The sequence below is a fragment of the Prionailurus viverrinus genome, chromosome B1 (genome assembly GCF_022837055.1).
Source record: "Prionailurus viverrinus isolate Anna chromosome B1, UM_Priviv_1.0, whole genome shotgun sequence".
Classification (NCBI taxonomy): Eukaryota; Metazoa; Chordata; class Mammalia; order Carnivora; family Felidae; genus Prionailurus; species Prionailurus viverrinus.
In genome coordinates this window covers 79,537,891-79,562,398 of record NC_062564.1, presented here as the reverse complement: position 1 = coordinate 79,562,398, position 24,508 = coordinate 79,537,891, and the positions used below count along the sequence as shown (strand labels likewise).

The window sequence follows — 24,508 nt, the reverse complement described above, 5'->3', positions numbered from 1 at the left end:
AACAGATGCATATGTAATCCTCAGAATCCCTTTTGGGAGGGAGGTGGAGAAGATGGTTTGGGCAGCTTTGGGTAGGACTTGCAACTTCCACAAAGGTAGAAGTTCCTCCTGACCATCCTAGCCTTCCACCAGAGAAAGGAGAATAGGTGGGGTGTGACTTCCTCTCATAGACACTGCAGGGTCAGTGATCTCTGGCAGTAAACAGAAAATCAGAAAGAAAACCTCAGAATCAAAACTAAATTTTAAAAAAGAGCTTCTATAAGAGAAAAAGATGGGAAGAATGAACCCTGAGAGTAGGGAGGGGAATCCCATTTCCCACCCTGATAACTTGTAACATGAACATCTAGAAGTCATGTCTCTTACCTGGTCCAGCTTCTGTCTAGTAAATGGTGGGAAGTGGTGATAAAGTGGCCAGCTAGGACAGAGACTTCTGGCAGGGGCTGAAGGGCCAGGGGCCTCCCCTGGAGTTTGTATAGCCCAGGCAGAGGGAGTGAACACAGGCACAGGCGTTTTGGCAAAAACAGAGAGATGAAGTGAGAGAGCAGGTTGCTTATAGCCCTGGCTGCGTCTTTGTCCTCCCCATCCTTATTGGTTATGGACTCAGAATGTTGAAGCCCTAACCCCAATGTGACCTTATTTGGGGATGGGGTCTTTAAAAAGGGAACCGAGGTTAAGTGAGGTGATAAGGATGTGTCCCTCATCCAATTGGACTGTTATAAGAAGAAGAAAAGGCACCAGGGATGCACATGCACAGAGGAAAGGCCGTGTGATGACGAGGCAAGAAGGCAGCAATCTGCAAGCCAAAGAGAGAGGCCTCAGGAGCAGCAATCGTTGCTGGCACCTTGGTCTTGGATTCCCAGCCTCCAGAGCTGTGAGAACACACAATTCTGTTGTTGGAGCCGCCCAGTCTGTGGTGTTCTGTTGTGGTAGCCCAAGCCGATGAACACACCATTCTCCAGCGACAGAACACTGGGCAGGCAAAGCTGTAGTGTGTAGAAGAAGAAAACAGACGTCCACAACATGGGAAGAGATTCAAGGACGTGTCACCCGTGGTGTCGTGGTGTGAATAAAGTGTTGACAAAGCTGCCCATTTAAAACACTAGTATGGTTGAAATGAAACAACCAAAAATATCCAGCGTGTAGTCAATGAGCCTATATTGCAGCAAGAGAGGAGAAAATGTGAACTATAGTTGAAAAATCTAAGAACTACTAGTCTAAGGAAGAGAAGAAAGGAACTTACTAAAATTTATCTCTATAGAAGAATTAAATATTTAATGGAATGGGAGTTAAAAAAAATAAAATGATGGAAGAGTTTTAAAGATACTTGCTGAGCTAAGGAAACAGACTGACACATGTACAATGTTTTAAAACGAACAAATTAAAAATACCAAAATAGAATAAAAAATTAAAAAACAAATTACCCTCCTTAATGGAACAGTCACATTCAATGAAAGGAGAGACACAAGTCAAAGAAACAGACATAGAGGGCAAGAATGACCCATCAGAAGTCATCACAGGAGTACAGAATGAATGCAAGGAACAGAAATAATTTTGATGATAAAACAGAACTTTTTTCTGAATCAGAGTGAGACCATAATCTGATCAAAATGTTCGCTGAATTTCAGAAAACATCAATCTGAATAGTAAGTCCTTCAGAATGATCCGTATAGAGACAAACTGATTCAGTTATTAGATTTTAAGGAAAAATAAAAAACACCGGGAGGATACATCTGGTTGCCTCATATTTTCCTACAGCAGCTCAGAAGACAATAAAAGCAGTGTTTATAGGTCTTGAGTATCTATTTTTGGCCACAAAGAAAAATCCCAAATTTCAAAAGGCAGAAATAACACAGACCATCTTTTTTCCCCCCTGATTGGTAATATTCTAAATCTAGAAATTAGAAGCCAAAAAAAAAAAAAAAAAAAAGAGTCCTTGGTCATCTGGAAGTTTAAAGACTTTCATGATTCATGGGTGAAAGTGGAAATAAAAAAGTTGTAGAATGCCTAGAAAAATGTTATGAAAACAAGCTTATCAAAACTTAAAGGATAGTGCAAAAATTATGTTCTAAGGGAAATGTATAGACTTAAATAACTGCATATCCAAGCCAGAAAGAATGAAATAAGTTAAATTTCCACCCACTTACATCCCCAGAAATTTGAAGAAAATATGAAAGTTGAAATTAATTAGGAAAGAAAAAAGTGGTTTTTATAAAACCTCTTGCATTTTTGGTAGATTGGGGAGCATAAAATAAAACAGATTTTCTTGGCTAAGCTAGTCAAGAAAAACAGGGGTGGGAGAGAAGGCTCACATACATAAAAAGAAACAAATGTGAAAATAACCATAGATACACAGTGCACAGAATTTTGAAAATCTTAATAAAATTAGTGTACTAATAAACAGAAAACGTTCAAAGAACTGCCCCCCTGCCCCCCCCCCCCCCCAAAAAAAGCACCAGGCAGAGAGATTTTCACAGGTGAATTTTAAAGTTGGAAGAAACCATTTAATAGGTTAATCAGTTAGTATTTAAACTGGTCCACACTATAGCAGAGGAAAGTTTCAACTTCTTTTTATGATGCTGGTGGGGCACTAATGCCAAAGTCTGTCAGAGATAAAGTTGTAGATCAATTTTACTTATGCATATTGTGCAGAGACCTTAAATAATACATCAAAAGTAACAGCAGTATTTTAACGGGATAATATTTCAGTCTAGGTTGAATTCACCCCTGAAGTACAAGGGTGGTTCAATATTAGGAAACACGTTAATATAATAATATGCCATATTAATAAGTCTAAGGAGAAAATCTTACAGCAGATGCCTAAAAGCTGTAGGCTTTTACATTATTCCTAATGTAATACTTTAGTAAAGCAGAAATTGTGGATGCTTCCTTAAAATGATTTAAAATGTATATTTTAACCCTTAAGTTCATATTCTATTTAATTATTGAAATGCTTAAAAGGTTGATGAAATCATGACATGGCTCACTGTTACTATTGTCCTAGAATTATGATATAAGAAAAGCAAGAAACAAAACAGAGCTAGTTTGAAAACTAGAAGGGGGAGAGTTTGCATTATTTACAGATGCTTGTACACGTGGATAGCCCCAGAGAGCAGATTGAAGAGCTCTTAGGTACACTAAAATGATTCATTGGGATGAAGGATTAAAAGTAATTACCAAATCAATAGCTTCCTTATATACCGCAGGGCATCAGAAAATACAGCGGGAGAACAGGCATGATTATCAGTGTTACCCGAAAAGATGAATTACCTGAACGTAAGCCTAAATCAAGAAAAGATAAATCACTGGCGTGTGAGCCTAAATGAAGAGATGAAGAGCACCTATGTGAAGAAAGTTATAAAGTTCCACCCATGGGACTTTCCCAGATGAGGGAAGTCTCTAGGAGGAGGAAACAAGTGTGTGTGAACTGGAACAGACTTTGTGTGACTGTTCGCGGTGTCCCGCAAGGTGTAGAATGCACCCCTGTCCTGAAGGCCATCTCTCTAGTACAAAGTACTCTGCAGATACTGTCAAAATTTTGCAAAAATGTAGAGCGTGTTTGCTGCCATTGACGTCTACTGTATCTCTCAGTGCAAAAATCAGACAGCCTTGCAGCGCCTGGGTGGCTCAGTTGGTTAAGCGTCCGAGTTCAGCTCAGGTTATGATCTCATGGTTCATGGGTTCAAACCCCACGTGTGGCTCTGTGCTGACAGTGTAGAGCCTGGAGCTTGCTTCAGATTCTGTGTCTCCCTCTCTCTGTCTCTGCCCCTCCTCTCCTTGTGCTCTCTCTCTCTCTTTCTCAAAAATAAATAAATACACAATAAAAAAAAATCACAAACAGCCTTCAGTGGCAGGCGAGAGGGTTAACCCTCTCACACAAATTATGTGATGACTATAAGAAGAAACGTTCAGCAGCTTGTTAAAAAGAATGAAGTAGACTCACAAACATGGACATCTATCTTGGTGGACACATCCTAAGGTGGCCCAGTCATCTAGGCCCTTGGGTGCCTGTGGGACCCATGGCTTGATTCTAACCAGTAGAATCTAAGGTGATGGATGTTTTCCCCATGATTGTTTTGTTACGTAAAACTCCCTGGGACCAGACTGGAAGCAGAGCTTCTCACTGGCCTGGAAGAAGCAAATAGGCATGTTATGAACTGCTTTTGGAGAGGAAACTGTGGGGGCCTCCATCTCATATTCACCAGAAAGTCAGAACGTTCGGTTGTACAGCTGCAAGGAAATGAGTTCTGCTAACAACCCAAATGAGGTCGGAAGCAGATTTATCCCCAGTCCAGCCTCCATAATACAGGCTGGCTGATCCTTTGATTACAACCCTGTGAGCTGAAGACCGGGGCAGAGGACCCAGTGAAGATGTGCCTAGACTCCTGACACACAGAAACTAGGAGATAAACGATGGCTTTCTTATGCCCATCAAGAATCAGAAAACACAGTAATGGTAAACATGTTGATTTTAGGCTTTGGGTTTATGGGAATTTGTTACACAGCAATAGTAAATGAGCACACAAAACTGAATGAGAGCTAAAACACTGGCGTACTGGCTCACTCTGAATTAAATTTAAAAAATCTACTACTACTTACCCAACTTTTCTTTCATACCTTCATATCTTAAACTCTAGTCATCCTGGCCTCCTTGGCATTCCTGGAATACACAAGGTACATTTCTCCCCCAGGGCCTTTGCACTTAATTGTTTCCAGTGTCCGGAACATTGCAGGTCCCGTAAAAAGCATTCAGTTAACAGTTGAATAATTCAAAAAAATTGAGACATGGAACTGTATCTCTATTATGATCCTTTGTGTATTAAAATACGTACCTAGAAATTGTGTGTGTGTATGCACATGCATAGGCATAGGCAACTTTTAAAATTTCCTTAGAAGAAATCAAAGGAACTATTGACAATGATTAATTACCTTGGAAGGGACTCAGTATTTTTCCAGTATTCTGTGTGTCAGTATCCTCATCAACAGTGTTATTAGGATAAGGCTCATTTATAGTTTTCTTCTTTGACTTAAAAAAAGCCAACTATCACATACTTAAATTTACATTACAGAATAAACACTCTAGTTCTCTATCTCAGAGTGTAAAAATATCTGTCAGTTTGACTAATTTTTTGGATGAAACTGGAAATTGCTGAAGAAATCAGGCTTCAGTTTGAAGAAACTTAACAATGAGTCTGATTCTTTTTTGAGTTTGAGCCCCTTACATTCTTTGATGTCTTTCCTTTCTGATGAATGAAGCCCTTGTATGGCTGTCTTGTCCTTAGATGACAAAAACTTGAAGCAGTAGTGAGAGAAATATTTATATATATGATCTGTTGGGCACATTTACTACGAAGTGGTTATATTTTGAAGTCACTTTGGGAACGGTTATTTTGCTCATATCCAGACTATCATCTGCTTGTACATGATATCAGATGAAGAAATGAAATAAATGTGTCTCTTTATGACAGAGTAAATAAAGATGGCCACAAACTCTTCTATACTCCTTCCATAGAGATAAGAGAATCTGTCTCCTTAAATCTTGGTGGACCCTGTGTTGCTTTGGTCATTAGACTGTGACAGGAGTCACTCTTGACTATAGTTTGACGAGCTGACCGCTTCCATTTCCTTCCTCTTGGGATGCTCTTTTTGGGGGAAGGCAGCCGCTGTAGAGAAGTCCAGTTACCCTGAGAGTGCCAAGCTATGAGGAAGCCCATGCTTATCATGTAGGGAGGCTGTGTGGGAGGGAGGAAGAGATATGCACAGCCAGACTTAGTTCTTCCAGTCTTCTCATCCCAGGCATAGGATGTGTGGAAAAACAGCGTGGTCATCCCAGACTGTAGCGGACAAAAGTGAGGAACCCAAATGACAACCAAAACTAGGGTTTCAGACATGTGTCCCCAGTCACTGTCCCAGCCACGCCCATTTGACTGACCTTGGCTTAGGCTGATCATTCCTGCTGTGCCATGCCCAAATACCTGAGCCAGAAAATTGTGAGCGTAATAAAATGGTGGTGGTTTGAGACCAGTAAGTTTTGGAGAGGTCTGTTACATAGCAGTGAATGGAAGGAATATCCCATTATTTCACTGAACATGAATTTTGGTTTAGTGAATTCTGTGTCCCTATTGACTTCCAGAGGGGGGGTGTTTTAGGGTAGAAAAGGAAATATTTTTAAAGGTTATATATTTAATGTTTGTTTGTTTGTTTAGAGGGAGGTGGAGAATCCCAAGCAGGCTCCATGCTCCACACAGAGCCCTATGTGGGGCTTAAACCCATGACCATGAGACTATGACCTAAGCCGAAATCAAGAGTCAGATGCTTAACCTCCTGAGCCACCGGAGTGCCCCTAAAGGTTATATATTTAAAGAGCAACATGTTATCTGCATCTTTTCATACAATAAAAATTCTAAAAATGAAAATACAGAGCACAATCAGGTAATTAGTTCTCATATTATTTTCCCCAGTTTCAGAGCTTTAGCCAGTTGGCTAAGGTTTCTGCCTCCCTGCGCTCCCCCCTGCTCATTCTTCCCCAACACAGACTTTACTTATCCCTGGGACTCTGGCCTCTTTTGGAGCAGTATTCAGTATTACTGCTATAGTACCTATCTAGTTTTTTCGTTCTGTTTTGTTGACATACTTTTGCATACTAGGAAATAGGAAAATAAGGTTAAAATACCTATTGGTGTGCTGTGGTTCTTAGGAAACTTCAAGGGGGCCAATCATCATGCTCTTCAGCAAACATCTCTATCCATGTCCGTGGAACTGTAAGATCACCGTTTCAGGGGTCAAATAAGGATGACGTTATTTGCAATGAGTGTATTTATGAAATGGTAACAGTTCACAAATCTTTGTCACGTATTTATTAATATCTGACACATTCTTCCTTTGGAAAGGGAAAACCAGAATAGAGGGGATGGTAAACCGAGATTACTCCCTAAATAGTCAGGGCCACCCCTTTGTCATGTTAACCATGCATCTTGGGTATAATCAGAACCCACAGTATGCCTGACTTGAAGCAGAAACTAAGGGAGCTCATGTCTCAGCATGGTACACTGTGTATTTATCAGGGGTTGGGGAGAGGTTACTCTGTCCTGCAGGGAAGGGTCACAGGTCAGTTTGACAGAGCTTGTTTCTGTATTGCGGAGTCAGTCACTTGGCTCATATAGCTTGGTGAGTGAGACAGGCTTTGGGGGATGGGCATGTATTTTCTTATTCATAGATTCATGGATCAACTATTCAAGCCCTGCATGTAGTGTCGGAGCCTCTTTTGGAATGCTCCTAGTCTTACCTTGTAAAACTTTGGTGACATGGAACTCATTCTCTCCCAAATTAACTGCCCAAGAGTTGTGTAACTTCACACAGTTCAGAAGGTTTTCCCCCTTATATTCGGTTGACATATGCCTTCTTACATTCTTAACCCATTAGCCCTGGTTTTAATCTCTGGGCCCAGTACAAGGTGAATATCTCTTTCACATGATGGTTTTTTAGAATCGGTTTTTTAGAATTGGCAAGTTGCATGACTTTGCTTTGAATTTCCCACTTTCCTGGTCACATTGTGCTGTGGTTTATACTAAGAAATACATATTTAGTCTTCATCCACAGTTCCTGGCTCCCAGTTCCCAGAACCCTTGGAATTTCCTGAGCCATAAGAGCAATGGGAGCATCTTTGTTATATTTGATATCTTGTCTTCAGTTCCTGAATTGCTTCAGGTGAAATGGATGTCTTGTTATTCATGAAAAGCTTTCTCTACTAGGACTGGATTTATGTAACCAAGGTGCCTTTTGAAAAGTACGTAAGGATAGGGGGCTGGTTGCCAGAGAACCAACAGTGAATAGAGGATTGAAACTTTCAGTCCTACCCCTGATATGGCTGGGAGAAGAGAGGCTGGAGGTCAAATCAGTTGCTGGTGGCTGGTGATTTAATCAGTGGTGCCTATGTAATGAAGTCTTTATAATGAACCCCAAAGCAGAGGGTTTCCAAGTGCTTCCAGTTTGGGGAACCAGAAGGGTTCCCACATTCCATGGTGCTGGATCCTAGACTCTATGAGGACAGAAACTCTCTTCATGTGGCACCTCACCCTATGTGTCTCTTCATCTGGATGTTGATTTATATCCTTTAATATCCTTTGTAATAAACCAGTTATCTAGTGATTAAACCGGTTTACTGAGTTCTATGAACTGCTCTAGCAAATAAATTGAATCCAAGGAGTGGGTCATGAGAACCTCTGATTTATAGAAGCCCATGTAACATTTATATATAGAAGCCCATGTAACAATCTGGTCTTATAGTTGGTATCTGAAGCAGAGGGGGGTGGGGATGAGAGGGTTGAGGGACAGTCTTGTGGGACTAAGCCCTTAACCTGTGGCATCTGATGCCATCTCTGGCTGGATATTGTCAGAATTGAGTTGAGTTGCCCTAATGTGGTCTGGTCAGTAAGGTGTGCAGTTGGGATCAACATCTTCCTCGTTCTAGGTGTAGGATGTGTTAATTCTACTTGAGATGTTCTCAGTTTGCCAGTCATGATGTGTGTGTCCTCACTCTGGCCTTCCTGTACACATTGACTTTACTCACCACTGTGGCTGAGGCATATGTTCTCATACTATACTTGTGTGGCTGCTTTTTATACAGGTTCAAGAACTTCCCAGATAGTTTTTTCTTTGGAATCCTGTATTGCTGATCTGTTTCCAACCTGCTGAAAAATGCCTGGGCATACTTCTTGCACAGGAAATTGTTCAGTATCTCTCCAGTTTTGTGTCCTGTATGAAGACAACAAATACCGAGTTAGAGCTCTGAGGCATAACACTAGAAGTATTTCTCTAGATTTATAGTGGTGGATCTCAACTCCCAGGGGACATTTGGCGATGTGTGGAAACATTTTTGATTGTTAGAACTGAGTGGGGTTGGTATGGGTATCTACCGGGTAGAGGCCAGAGGTACTGCTAACCATGCATAGGATGGTGCCTCCAACAAGAATCAGACCCAAAATGTCAAGGGTGCTGAGGTTGAGAAGTCCTTGTCCAGATTAATGTGGTTATCGGAAACAGTGTCTGGTGAGTATGATATTTTTAATTTTGCTAATCAGACGTACTACATTAGCACATAAGACAGTGATTCTCAAAGGGTCAACCGGGGGTCCCCTGAGGCCCTTTTTGGGGTCTCTGAGGTCAGAGCTCTTTTTATGATGATTGCCGTTTCCACTCATTCTTTTACAGAGTGGAGTGGAGTAGAGTGGAGTTTTCCAGAGGTGACGTGACATCTAATACGGAAACAGATTGAATGCAATAGCAGATATGAGAGTCTAGCTGCCTTTTTTTTACATCTGACATTAAAGAGAGTTTTGGGGCATGTGGGTGGCTCAGTCAGTTAAGCATCTGACTCTTGATTTTGGCTCAGGTCATGATGTCACGGTTTGTGAGTTCACAGTTTGTCTGGCTCTGTGCTGACAGCATGGAGACTGCTTAGGATTCTCTCTCTCCCTCTCTCTCTCTAAATAAAGAAATAAACTTTAAAAAAGAGATTTTCCAAATTGAAAACAATACAATTTCTCTTACTAAATTATTTTCTATTAGAAAAGTTATTTTTTCATAAAACATGTTAATATGTAATTGGCATATTATTTTAATCAACTAATAATGCATGTAAAAATCAAAAGAATTTTTTTAATGTTTAGTTTTGAGAGAGAAAAAATGAGAATGAGTGGGGGAGGGGCAGCGAGAGAGGGAGACAACAGAATCTGAAGTAGGCTCCAGGCTCTGGGCTGTTAGCACAGATTCTGATGTGGAATCCATGAACTGTGAGATCATGACCTGAGCTGAGGTTGGACACTTAACCAACTGGGCCATCCAGGCGCCCCTAAAATTTCTCATAAATTTTATTTTTTATTTCTAATAGTAAGAATGTCAATAGACATAAAAGTTCTTTGGGATCCTAGTAATTTTTGTAGTATAAAGAGATCCTGAGATGATGAATTTTAAGAACTTCTGACTAGGCGACATTTCTTCGTTGTATATGCAAGGATATTATATCGAGTGACAGTTTTAAAGACCTCGTTAGAGGGGCGCCTGGGTGGCGCAGTCGGTTAAGCGTCCGACTTCAGCCAGGTCATGATCTCGCGGTCCGTGAGTTCGAGCCCCGCGTCGGGCTCTGGGCTGATGGCTCAGAGCCTGGAGCCTGTTTCCGATTCTGTGTCTCCCTCTCTCTCTGCCCCTCCCCCGTTCATGCTCTGTCTCTCTCTGTCCCAAAAATAAATAAAAACGTTGAAAAAAAATTTTAAAGACCTCGTTAGAATCTAAATATACAGAGTGTTTATGTTTCCCAACCTGAATAGAAATTAATTGGCAGGTTCCTAGTTAACCTGTGGTAATTTCTAGTTATCCCTTGTCTGCTTCTCCAAGTGATCACCATTCCTTTAGCAGTAAATCTGAGTGCACTTTGGGATCTCCATTTGTCAGAAGGATTTCCTCTGCTTCAGTTCCTTTGCTTCATTCATGGATACTATGTTTTTGTTTTGTTGTGGAGTTAAGATTAAATTTTTGAAAATATCTTTGGCCTTGTGAGAAGGCTTTCCTTTCAGGACCTCAAATGATGGAAGCATACATTACTTTATGTGGAATATTTTGAAGTCTCCTTTCATGAAACCTAAGTCTGGTATTCAGATAAGGGACAGTGCTATTCCTTGGAGAGAATGTGTGGCTCACCTCCTGAACTTTTAAAAATTTTTGAAATTCTATTTCATATGGCTAACCAATTCAAAATGTCATAGATGTCTGCGATTTGGTGTTGGTCATATGGATATGTTTTTTAGATACATTTCCCTTTGCTCTTTCATTCTACCATGAAGGTAGCGGGAGATAAAGACCTGCCCAGATGAAGTGTAGGAGGATATTAGTGATTGAAGGGTGCATTGACTTATGGGAGTGATGGTGTTTGAGATGCTAGACATCATGTGGTCTGGTGCAACCAGACCGCATTTAGCTGAATCAGGAAACAGGCCTATAATGGTGTTGCTTTCCCAAGGTCATGTTATATTTAATAGCAAGGAACATTATCACTTAACTTTATGACCTTGCGGCCCTTTACTAGTAATATGATTGTACACAAGTTATTTAATCTCTTTAGGCATCTCTGTTTCCTCATCTATATCATTGAAATAAAAATAGCAACTTTGTAGGGTTATTGATATTAATTTACATAATAGTCTTTCTTTTGAAAAATTTCAGATCCACAGAAAGGTTGCAACATGATGCAATAAACATTTGTATTTCCTGTCCCCATACAGTGTAATTACATTATTATTATTATTATTATTATTACTGCTGTTGAACCATTTGAGATGAAGTTTGATTTCTTTATGACCCCTTTCATTTCTAAAAACTTCAGTATGTGTCTTCCAAAAACAGGGAAAAATTCAGGAAGTTTGAAACTGACACTATATTGTTATTTAATGTATTGTGACACTAAGGGTGACCCACAGTCCAACACATTGACACTAGCTGGGAATTTGTTAGAAATGAGAATTTGGGGCCCTACTCCAGGCCTGCTGAATCAGAATATGCACTTATTTATTTAATGCTTTATTTATTTAGAAGTACACTATGATAATTAATTTTATTTGCTCAAGGGTTCATATTGCAAGCACCAAACAAAGCATGGGCTTCGATTCTGTGAGCCCAGATTCACATATTTAGGAGGATAAAAGCAAACTGTGATCCCTATATATGGATGAAAAAACTAAAGGCTCACCGTACATGTTGTAGTTTAAAATTTTTAGAATCCAGAAGTCACAGGTCTTTTAGGTCTTTCTGGATGTCCCACAAAGTATCTGCACTTTTCTTGAGCTGAGCAACCTCATCATCCTTCACCTTCTGGTTGATAACACTGGTTAATCCCTGAGTGTTCAGGATGCATGGAAGGCTCAGGAAGACTTCATTCTCAATGCCATGCAGTCCCTTCACCATTGACACTGGATGAATCCTGGATAGATTTTTCAACATGGATTCAATAAGATCAGCCACACTTAGTCCTGCAGCCCAGTTGGTATATCCTTTTAGCTTGATGACTTTGTAGGCACTTTCAGCCACCATTTTATGCACTTCCTTCCAGTTTTCATTGTCATTGGCCATTCCCATTTCTGGCTCCAGTTCCTGGAGAGAAACATCTGCCACATTCACTCCTTCCACACAGCCACACTTGAGTCACCATGTTCTCCCAAAATCCATCCATGGCAGTTGCTGGGATGAGCGCCAAGTTTTTCAGCCATAAAATAGTGAAATCTGGCAGAATCCAGATTACACCCACTTCCAATCACATAGCACTTGGGCAGTCCACTTAACTTCCAGGTAACGTGTAAGGATATTCACTGGGTTGGAGACCACAATTATGATACAATCAGGACTGTACTTGACTATCTGAGGAATAATGAATTTGAAGACATTAACATTCCTCTGCACCAGGTTGAGCTGGCTCTCCCCCTCCTTCTGGCGGACTCCTGCAGTTACCACCACAATCTTAGAATTGGCTGTCACAGAGTAATCTTTATCTGCCACAATTTTAGGTGTCTCAAGAAATCAGCTCCCATGTTGCAGACCCTTCGTTTGTCCTTTGCATTTATCTTCCAAAACATCCAGGGGCAAGTTCACCAGCCAGAGACTGTCCTAGAATGCTGATGACACATGTCATACCAACTTGTCCAACACCCACTTGAGTGATCTTATTGTTTGGGATGGTTGCCTCTTCTTCTGCGACTGGTGCAATCAGTTTTTCCTTATGAATTGCCATTGTGCCCAAAGAGAAATGGCTGTTAAGAGCCATGCGAAGAAGACAGTGTCAGCTGCCCAGAATCTGTATTTAAGAAGACCCCTGATTTCTATGTGTATGAATATTTGAGAAGCACTGGACTGAGCAATCCATATTCATTCTTAATTAGTTGTTACATGATAGCTTTTTTTTTCTTTTTAAGTAATCTCTGGGTCCAACATGGGGCTTGAACTCATGATCCTGAGATCAAAAGTCACATGCTCTACCAACCGAGCCACCTAGGTGCCCCCAGGATACCTTTTGTGGAAATATTTTCATCCATGCAGGATCCAGTCCAGTGTATTGAATTGTGTTTAATAATTGGCATGTCTCCTTAGTTTCCTTTAATTTAGACTATTTCCTCAGTCTCTGTCTTTCATGATACTAGTACTTTTGAAGAGTATAGACCAGTTGTTTTGTTTTGATTTTTAAATTTTAATTCTATATAGTTAACATACAGTGTTCTCTTAGTTTTGGTTGGTGTACAATATAGCGATACAACATTTCTACATATTAGTCAGAATTCATCATGGTAAGTGTATTCTTTAATCCCTGTCACCTGTTTTACTTATCCGCCAACCACGTGCCCTCTGGTAACCATTAGTTAGTTCTGTCTATAGTTCAGAGTCTGTTTTTTGGTTTGTCTCTATTTTGTTGTTGTTGTTGTTGTTGTTGTTGTTGTTGATTTGTTGCTTAAATTCCACATACGAGTGAAATCCTATAGTATTTGTCTTTCTCTGACTTATTTCACTTAGCATTATACCCTCTAGATCCATCCATGTTCTTTTTTATGGCTGAATGATACTCCATTTTGCATTTATATACCACCTCTTTATTCATTCATCTACCAATGGACACTTGGGCTGCTGCTGTAATTTGGCTACTATATATAATGCTGCAGTCAACATAGGGGTGCATAAATTTTTTCAAATTAGTGTTTTTGTATTCTTTGGGCAAATACCCCAGTAATGGGATTACTGGATCATATGGTAGCTCTATTTTTAGCTTTTTTATAAACCTTCTTACTGTTTTCCACAGTGGCTGCACCAGTTTGCATTGCTACTAGAATACATATTTAGAAAAATAATGCTATTGCCAGTGTCAGAGAAATTACTGCCTGTGCTCCCTTCTAGGATTTTTATGTTTTCATGTCTCACATTTAGATCTTTATTTTGAGATTGTTTCTGTGTATGGTATAAGAAAGTGGTCCAGTTTCATTCTTTTGCATGTAATTGTCCAGTTTTCCCAACACTATGTGTTGAAGAGCCTTTTTCCCATTGCATATTGCCTCTTTTGTTGAAGATTAATTGTCTGTATAATCATGTGAGTATTTCTGGGCTCTCTATCTGTTCCATTGATCTATGTGCCTAGGTTTGTGGCAGTACCATAATGTTTTGATCACTACAGCTCTGTAGTATATCTTGATATCTGGGATTGCCACACCTCCAGTTTTGTTCTCCCTTTTCAAGATTGCTTTGGCTATTTGGAGTCTTTTTTGGGTTCCATACAAATTTCAGGATTATTCTAGTTCTGTGAAAAATGCTGTTGATATTTTGATACAGATTGCATTAAATGTGTAAATTGCTTTGGATAATACACTTAAAAAATATTTGTTCTTCCAATCCACAAACATGGATATTTTTTCCATTTGTGTTGTCTTCAATTTCTTTCATCAATGTTTTGTAGTCTTCAGAGTGCAGGTCTTTCACCTCCTTGGTTGGGTTTTATCCTTAAGTATTTTATAATTTTTGGTGTAATTCTAAATGAGATTGTTTTCCTAATTTCTCCTTTTGCTGCTTCATTATTAGTGTATAAAAATGCAGTGGATGGATTTCTGTGTATTGATTTTGTATCCTGTGACTTTACTGAATTCATTTATCAGTTATAGTAGTTTTTTGGTGGAGTCTTTTGGGTTTTCTATATATAGTATATCATTTGCAAGTAGTGAAAATTTTCATCCTTTCTTACTAATTTGGATGCCTGTTACTTCTTTTTGTTGTCTGGTTGGTGTGGCTAGAATTTCCAGTGCTATCTTGAATAAAAATAGTAGGGGTGGACATCTTTGTCTTGTTCCCAGTCTTAGGGGAAAAGCTCTCAGTTTTTCACCATTGAGGATGATGTTAGTGGTGGGTTTTTCATATGTGGCCTTTATTCTGAGATATGTTCCCTCTAAACCAATTTTTTTTGTAAAGGATTTTATCATGAATGGATGTTGTCCTTTGCCAAATGCTTTTTCTGCATTTATGGAAATGATACTATGGTTTTTATCCTTTATCTTGTTGATGTATTATGTGTATTGATTTGTGAATATTGAAGTACACTTGCATCCTAGATATAAATCCCACTTGATCGTGGTGATTGTGTGTGTGTGTGTGTGTGTGTGTGTGTATGTGTGTGAGAATGACTTTTTAAAATGTATTGTTGGATTTGGTTTACTAATATTTTGTTGAGGATTTTTGCATCTGTGTTCATCAGAGATATTGGTCTGTAGTTCTCTTTTTTTGGTAGTATCTTTATCTGGTTTTAGTATCATGGTAATGCTGACCTCATAGAATTTGGAAGATTTCCTCCTTCTATTTTTTGGAATAATTTGAGAACAATAGGCATTAACTTTTATTTAAATGTTTGGCATTCACCTGTGAAGGTATCTGGTTCTGGACTTTTATTTGTTGGAAGTTTTTCTTTCTTTCTTTTTTTTTTTTTTTTTTTTTTAACTGTTTATTTACTTATTTTTGAGAGAATGCTCACAAACAGGGAGGGGCAGAGAGAGAGAGAGAGAATCCACGCAGGCTATGTGCTATCAGTACAGAGCCTGATGTGGGGCTTGAACTCATGAACTGTGAGGTCATGACCTGAGGTAAAATCAAGAGTCAGACCCTTAGCTGACTGAGCCACCCAGGTGCCCCTTGTTGGAAGTTTTTTGATTACTGATTCAGTTTCATTTCTGGTAATTAGTATTCAGTCTGTTCAAATTTTCTTCTTCCTGATTTAGTTTTGGGATGCTATATGTTTCTAGGAATTTGTCCACTCCTTCTAGGTTGTTCAATTTCTTGGCATATAATTTTTCATAATATTCTTTTATAATCCTTTGTATTTCTGAGTGTCAGGTTTTTATTTCTCCTCTTTCATTTCTGATTTTGTTTATTTGAATCCTCTCTCTCTGTTTCTTTTTATGAATCTAGCGAAAGGTTTATCAGTTGTGTTGATCTTTTCAAAGAACCAGCTTCTGGTTTCATTGATCTGTTCTATTTTTTTTTTTTATTTTTATTTTTTTTTTTTTTTTAGTTTTTATTTTGTTTATTTTTGCTCTAGTCTTTATTACTCCCTTCCTACTATTGGTTTGTGGTTTTGTTTGTTATTCTTTTTCTAGTTCCTTTAAGTGTAAGATTAGGTTGTTTGAGATTTTTCTTGCTTCTTGACGTAGGCCTGTATTGCTACAAACCTCCCTCTTTAACAGCTTTTGCTGTATTCCAAAGATGTTGGAGTGTTGTGTTTTCATTTTCATTTGTCTCCACGTATTATTTGATTTCCTCTTTGATTTCTTGGTTGACTTACTCATTGTTGAGTAGCATGTTATTTAACCTCCATGTGTTTTTTTTTTTCTAAATTTTTTCTTGTGGTTTATTTCTAGTTTCATAGCATTGTGATCAGAAAAGATGCACAGTCTAAGTTCAGTCTTTGTGACTTTGTTGAGATTTGTTTTGTGGCCTAATATGTGATCTGATCTGTAGAATGGTCCATGTGCATTTGAAAAGAATGTGTATTCTGCTACTTTAGGACTGAATATTCTGAATATATCTGTTAGATACATGGGGTCCAATGTGTTGTTCAAAGATATTGTTTCCTTGTTGATTTTCTGTCTGGTCTATCTATCCATTCATGTAAATGAGGTGTTAAAGTCCCTACTACTATTGTATTACTATTTATTATTTCCTTTATGTTTGTTATTAGCTGCTTTATAAACTTGGGTGCTCCCATTTTGAGTGCATAAATATTTACAATTGTTACATCTTGTTGGATTGTTCCCTTTATGTTATATAGTGTCCTTTTTTGTCCCTTGTTACAGTATTTGTTTTAAAGGCTCTTTTGTCCAATATAAGTATTGCTATCTCAGCATTCTTTTCCACCTCCATTTGCATGATAAAGGCTTTTCCATCCCTTCACTTTCAATCTGCCTGTGTTGTTAGGTCTGAAATGAGTCTGTTGTAGGCAGTATATAGATGGGTCTTGCTTTTTTGTTTATTCTATCACTCTGTCTTTTGATTAGAACATTTAGTCCATTTACATTCAAAGTAATTATTGATAGGTATTTGTAGCCATTTTGTCACTTGCTCAATGGTTGTTTTTATTGTTCTTCTCTGTTACTTTGTTCTCTCGCACTCTTTCATGGTTTGTTGATTTTCTTTAGTGATATATTTGGATTCCTTTGTCTTTAGTGTTTGCGTATCTATTACTGGTTTTTTATTTGTGGTTTTGATTAGGTTTGCATATAACATCTTGTGCATGTAGCATTCTATATTAAGCATTCTATATTCTATATTAAGCATTCTATCTTGTGCATATAAGCATTCATGGTTGCTTAAGTTTGAACCCATTCTTCACTCTTCTTTCCCCCCCCATGTTTTAGGTATATGGTATCATACTTTACATCCTTTTATTCTGTGAATCCCTTGACTGAATTTTTGTGGATATATTTAATTTTACTGCTTTGTGCATCCCACTTTTCACACTCCTACTTAGGGTGTTTCCTTTCTACTCAAAGAGTCTCCTTGAACATTTCTTTTAGGGCTTGTTTAGTGGTCATAAATTCCTTTAAATTTTTTTGCCTGGGAAACTCTCTATCCTTCTATTCTGAATGATAGCCTTTCTGGATACAGAATTCTTGGTTGCAAGTTTTTTCCTTTTAGCACTTTGAATATATTATGGTACTCCCTTCTGACCTGAAGAGTTCCTGCTGAAAAATCAGCTGATAGCCTTATTGGCTTTCCCTTGTATGTAACTGTTTCTTTTCTCTTGCTGCTTTAAAAATTCTCTCTTTATCAGCACTTTTTGCCATTTTAATTACTGTGTGTCTTGGTGTCAACCTCCTTGGGTTGATTTTGTTGGGGGGCTCTCTGTGCCTCCTGGATCTGGATTTCTGTTTCCTTCACCAGATTTGGGATTTTTCAACTATTATTTCTTCATATAAGTTTTCTGTCCCCCTTTACTTTATTCTCTTTCCAGGGTCCCTATTATATGAATGCTATAAACCTTGATGTTGTCACTGAGTTCCCTTAGTCTATTTTCATTTTTTATTATTATTTTTCCTCTCTCGTATTAGGTGGATTGCTTTCCATCACTCTGTCCTCCAGGTCGCTGATCTGTTCTTCTGCTTCCTCTAGTCTACTATTTATTCCCTATACTGTATTTTTTAATTTCAGTTATTGAGTTCTTCATATCTGATTGGTTGTTTTATGTTTGTCTCTTTGTTGAGGGTTTCACTGAAGTCTTCTACTCTTTTCTCAAGTCCAGTGAGTATCTTTATTGCTATTAATTTAAATTCTCTATTGGATATTTTCCTTAGGTCTCCATTTTCCTTAGGTCTCTTGCTGTGATTTTCCTGTTCTTTCACTTGGAACATATTCCTTTGTGTCCTCATTTTGTCTAATTCTCTGTGTGTATTTAGTCAAGTCAGTTATGTCTACTGTTGTTGAAAGTAATGGCCTATGAATGAGAGGTCCTGTAGTGCCCTGAAATGCAATGTCTGCTATTCACCAGGACCTGGCGCTTCATGAGTGCATCCTATGTGTGTTGTTTGTGATCTACTATTGTGGCTGATTTGCCTTTGTTCAATACAGTCATCCCCTTGTGGACAGGGTTTTGTACCTGTGTTGTTAGTGGGCCAGTCTGAGGCTGCCTTGGGCTTGAGTTGAGTCAGCCCATGCACTTTCCAGAGATACAGTACCACCAAACTACAGGGCACCTTCCCTGAGTTGTCCCCTGTGAAGCTTTTGTTGGTGGATGTATCCTGCAGTTAGATGTAATGTCTGCCCCTAGCCCACTACTCAGGCCACAGTTAGAGTAGTGTATGTAGTAATCTTCCCCTCTCCCTGGTCAGGGGTCGCTTTGGAGTGGTGTTGGCCACTGTCAGGGCTGATTGCCCAGTGCCAGGCTTATATGGCACCACTTTGGATGGGCTCTGGCCCAGGGTTTATTGGAGGGGGCAGGGCTGCAGGATGATATGGGGGCAGGGTGCACAATGGCAGCAAGGTCCACATTGGTGCACAGTGGGAGAAGGCCTGCAGCAGCTTGGGAAAATTCCTGCTGAGGCCAGCCGGGTTGTGGGGGAGTATATCCACAGAAGTGCACTGGGTGGAGGTGCTTTTAGCAAGCTAGGTGGAGAATGTTGGCCCTGTGCTGGTTCCAGCAAGTGTCTGTATACCTGGACTGGGAAGCAGGGAGGGTATGCCAGTAGCTCTTTTGTTCTTGGAGATGTCTCCCAAAGATCTCTTCCCTCTGCAGCACTTGCTCTGAGATTAGTAAATACATTTCTTTCATGTATACGCCTGGTGTTCTTCAAAATGCTGCTTCTATGCTGTATCGCAGCAGGGCTGTTTGTTGTGCTAAGGCTGGGAACTCAGTTTCCTCACCCTCCACCTCCCAGAGCTGAGCCCACCAATTTTTAAAGTTCCAGATGCTAAGCCCCACCAATTGTAAGAACTTGTGAAGCCAGGCCCTTTCAAAGCCAAATGTTACAGGGATTCCTTTTCCCAGTGTGTGTTCCCCATGCCTGTGGTACCTGGTGTGGTGGGGTCTAGTCCTCTAACCTCTCCATGCCCATCATGTCTCTTCCTCTTGTGGACAGTCCTGTGGGTCCATTTGATTCCCGGCCATATCTCTGCCTTTCCTACCCTTTTCAATGTGGCTTCTTCTCTACATTTAGCTGTGAAGTCTGTTCTGCCAGTCTTTGGGTCATTTTCTGGCTTATTTGCTTTCATGTGGGTCTTTTTGAGTTGAGTTGTCTGTGAGATGGGGTGGACTTAGGATCCTACTACTCCACCATCTTCACTGGAAGTCTAGACCAGTTGTTTTATAAAATGATCTTTAATTTTAATCTTTCTTCATGGTTACATTCAGGTTATGTATTTTGGGGAGGTAAATGATCTTGATTATTCTAAGCAAACCAGCTGGGACATTTGAATGGCTACGGGCTGGGATCATCTGGAGGCTTTGTACTTACATCTGGTACCTGGGTTAGGGTGACTCAGAGGCAAGGCTCTTCTGAGACGAGTGAGCAGAATCTCCTACACAAGCTTCTTCACATAGCTTGGGCTTCCTTACACAGCATGGCAGCCTAAGGGAGTGTTCTATCCATGAGGGCAGACATGGTAGGACCTTTTATAATCTAGTATCCACATTCCTCTAGCATCACTAATGCATATGCTGTTGGTTGGCAAGGTCAGGAGCCTGCCCAGATTCAAGGGGAAGAGACATAGATGGAAGAGTGTCCATGAATTTGTGGTTGTATTTTAAAACTGCCAGAAGTGATGACTGCCAGGTTTCTTAATTGTAAAAATAGCTTTTTTTTCCTCTTTGTCATTAATGGTGATCCATTGGGAGATAGCCTGAGAATATTTAAGAATCCTGTTCCACAGTAGACTTTTATCCTTTAGTGATAGTATTCATTGATGACTCCTCTACATTTATGATTTGGAATTTAAATTACATAAAAATCGTAAACATAATACACTCATCTCCGAGTAAATAAACATATAATGATGACAGACAGTGTTGGGTTCTTGAATAATCTTGTGACAAAGATAAGCTTGCATGACCCGATTTGACAAGTACTAAACATTTTATGCGGATATAAGTAACAAGCACTTGATTATTAGAATGTCAACAGAAATACACATGAAGAGGTTCTGTTCTCTGTATGTGGTTCTGTTGCTGTTTTATCCTATTCCTTCTTTCCAATCAAAGGAATGCACTTAAGGCATTTGTGTCAAAACTGGTGGTAAGAGAAGTGAGATCAATTGAGGCAGATCTTCGCCTTTGTACTTCAAACGTAGCTATAATAACTGAGAGTTAGCAAGTTCCAAATGGATGTGTAATTCAGAAATATAAGCATTAACCTTTTGAGCCTCACCTTTGAAGGTGCAAGAACTAGGTAAGGATTATGCTTTTATCGTATTTAAGTCTTATTCAAATGAATTGTGCAGTGCATATTGAAGGAGATGGTGTTTGTAGCCAGCATGTGTGACTTCCACAGAGATTTGAATTGGCAGGTGAAGGTCTAAATATTGAGCTGCTTGGAATATTCCTAAAGTTATACATGGATAATTTCTAAATTGCTAATTAGAAACGTTTAATTAGGAGGTGAAATCTAGCTGTATCCCAGTGTGTTTAGAAATCGAATCTTGCCCAAAACTTATTCCTAACAGATGTCTGTGCCAGAGGTCACCACCTCTCATGTGTAACTATGGACTGAATACTGGCAAGTTATAGGAGACTGTGGTCCATATATTTTTACAATCTTATATTAACTTTTTTAAAATGAGATAAATGTGGAGCGCCTGGGTGGTTCAGTCAGTTGAGCATCTGACTCTTGATTGCTGCTCAGATCACTATCCCAGGGTCGTGGGATTGGCCTTGCATCTGGCTCCACGCTGGGCATGGAGTCTGCCTGGGATTCTTTCTCCCTCCCCCTCCCTCTCCCCCTCCCCCCCCTCCCCCTCCCCCTCTCCCTCTCCCTCCCTCTCTCCCCCATTTGTACGCTCTTTCTCTCTCCAAAATAATAAAATAAAATGAGACAAATGTTACATGGAAAAAAAAACCTCTGAAGAATAGTCATTAAAATTTTAACAGAAATGTTCCTGTGTGTGGGATGATGGATGGTTTTTATCTTCTTTAAAGAGGTTTTTTTCCCTTGAGTTTACCGGAACTTCTACAAGGACTGTAATGTGTTAGTTATCACTTTTGTAACATGAATAAATTATACAATTGACCTTTGCACAATATGAGTTTCAACTGTGCAGTTCCACTTACACATGGTTTTGTTTTTTTTAAGATACAGTATGGTATTTCCCTTATGATTTTCTTAGTAACATTTACTTTAGCTCACTTTATTCTAAGAATACAATGTATAATACATATGACACACAAAATATTTGTTGATCAACTGTTATCAGTAAGACTTCTGGTCAATACTAGGCTATTAGTAGTTAAAGGTTTTGGAAAGTCAAAAGTTCTATGTGGATTTTTGATTGCATGGGAGAAGGGAGATCAGTACCCTGACCCCTACATTATTACCAAACTATTCCTATAAAATTTAAAGCTGTTGATTAACAAAAAAAATTTTTTTGATATTTATTTATTTTTTGAGAGAGAGAGAGAGAGAGAGAGCGCGTGCGCGTGCGCGCGGGGGAGGGGCAGAGAGAGAGGGAGACCCAGAATCCGAAGCAGGCTCCAGGCTCTGAGCTGTCAGCACAGAGCCCCACATGGGTTGTGAAACCCAAAAGCTGTGAGATCATGACCTGAGCCGAAGTCTGTGCTTAACTGACTGAGCCACCCAGGCACCCCTAAAGCTATTGATTTAATGTGAAGGCTGGTAAATATCCCCTGCCGCCCCACCATGCAGCTTCTCATAAAGAATTACCATTGACCACCTTCAAAGCATGGTTTTGCTTAGACATTTTTTTTTTACTTTTTTTTTTTTTTTTGAGAGAGAGCAAGTAAGCAGAGGGAGGGGCAGAGAGAGAGAGAGGGAGAGAGACTCCCAAGCAGGCTCCACACTGTCAGTGCAGAGCCCCACATGGGCCTCAACCTCATGATTGTGAGATTATTACCTGAGCCGAAATCAAGAGTTAGATGTTGGATGCTTAACCCGCTGAGCCACCCAGGTGCCCCTAGGCATTTCATTTTTATGAGCATTAAAATGGAGGAAAAAAAGTGTGTTGCACTATTTCTTAAATATGTAGGCCATACCTGGGGGCACACATACTTGAGGTTTTAGATGATTCTGATAAATACAATCATATACATGCCTTCAGGAGATGTTTTCTTCACTGTGATTAAAATTCACACATTTCCTCTTAGAGAATAAATAGATCCATGGCTTATTCTTTCTTTCTAGGGAAATGGTCATTGTGGCCTACTAAACGAGGAGGGGTCATAGCTTGTATTCCAAAAGAAAAATGTCATTCACCTTGAAATGTTCATAAAATGATGAGTCAGTGAGTTCTGAATATGTTTACTTATATTGGGTATAAAGTTTCACAGGTAACATTCGGGGAGGGTCCTGCTTCTTGTCATGGCTAGAGCTAGTCTTGTGTTGTGGAAGTCTCTCCTTGTGGATCCCCAGGCCTTTGGGGACTGCAAATGGTAGGCTTCTTGTGTTCCGATCCTCTGTACTACTGTCAGGACGAAGTGATTTTTTTTTTTTTAATTTTTGTTTTGTTTTTTTAAAAATTTTTTTTTTCAACATTTTTTATTTATTTTTGGGACAGAGAGAGACAGAGCATGAACGGGGGAGGGGCAGAGAGAGAGGGAGACACAGAATCGGAAACAGGCTCCAGGCTCTGAGCCATCAGCCCAGAGCCTGACGCGGGGCTCGAACTCACGGACCGCAAGATCGTGACCTGGCTGAAGTCGGACGCTTAACCGACTGCGCCACCCAGGCACCCCTTAAATTTTTTTTTTTTCAACGTTTATTTATTTTTGGGACAGAGAGGGGCAGAGAGAGAGGGAGACACAGAATCGGAAACAGGCTCCAGGCTCTGAGCCATCAGCCCAGAGCCTGACGCGGGGCTCGAACTCACGGACCGTGAGATCGTGACCTGGCTGAAGTCAGACGCTTAACCGACTGCGCCACCCAGGCGCCCCCCTTTAATTTTTGTTTTAATGTTTGTTTATTTTTGAGAGGAAGAGAGAGCATAAGTGGGGAGAGGGGCAGAGAGAGAGGGAGACACAAAATCTGAAGCAGGCTCCAAGGCTCTGAGCTGTCAGCACAGAGCCTGACCCGGGGCTTGAACCCACGAACCGTGAGATCACGACCTGAGCTAAAGTCGGACACTTAAGCAACTGAGCCATCCATGCACCCCAGGACCAAGTGATTTCTAAGGGAATGAAAAGTTTTGGGAAGATAAAGGGTGAAAAAGAACAAAAAAAATTGGAAGAAGTTCTACACCGAAATTAGAGGAGGAGTTATTTTTATTCTGGGCTTTTATACTGTAATGTAAACTTTTTGTATGTGAGCAAAAGACAAATTGAAAAAAAAAATTTTAGGTAGGCATTGGGTTTTTATTTAGTTAAGAATATTTGTAGACATTTGGGTTTTGAAAGTCAAAGTTACAGCTGTGTTTGGGAAAATGTATTCTTCTGACTTTAGAAGGTTGTATGCTTGTGTTTCCCAAATGTTTGCAGGTGCAAACTGATACAACTGCACCTGGAGTGTTTTTAAGGGTTTGCAAACCAGAAAACACAGCATTTTATAACTGGGAATGTATGTTCACACCGTGACTGTAAGAGCAATGTAGTTTCAGCTTAATCAGGAGTTTACCTTATGAATTGGTTAGAGAGAAAGCTGTTTAGTGAGCCCGTGAACCTTTACTTAATGCCATTTGCTTACCGATGTATCAGAGTTGTTAATTATTATTATTACCTCTGTCAGTTTTTGTTGAACACTGGAAATACCAGGGCACTGATGTTGCATACACAGTTAATGCCACTGAAAACACC

The 24,508-nt window shown here is 39.7% G+C and overlaps 1 protein-coding gene and 1 pseudogene across 1 annotated transcript in view; one reads left to right on the top strand and one right to left on the bottom strand.

Annotated features, from left to right (window-relative positions):
- Window positions 1–24,508, top strand: part of ARHGAP10 (Rho GTPase activating protein 10) — a 330,784-nt gene that overhangs the window by 245,026 nt on the left and 61,250 nt on the right. The gene's annotated exons all lie outside the window — the stretch shown is intronic.
- LOC125163793 (L-lactate dehydrogenase B chain-like) lies at window positions 11,766–12,772 on the bottom strand (annotated as a pseudogene).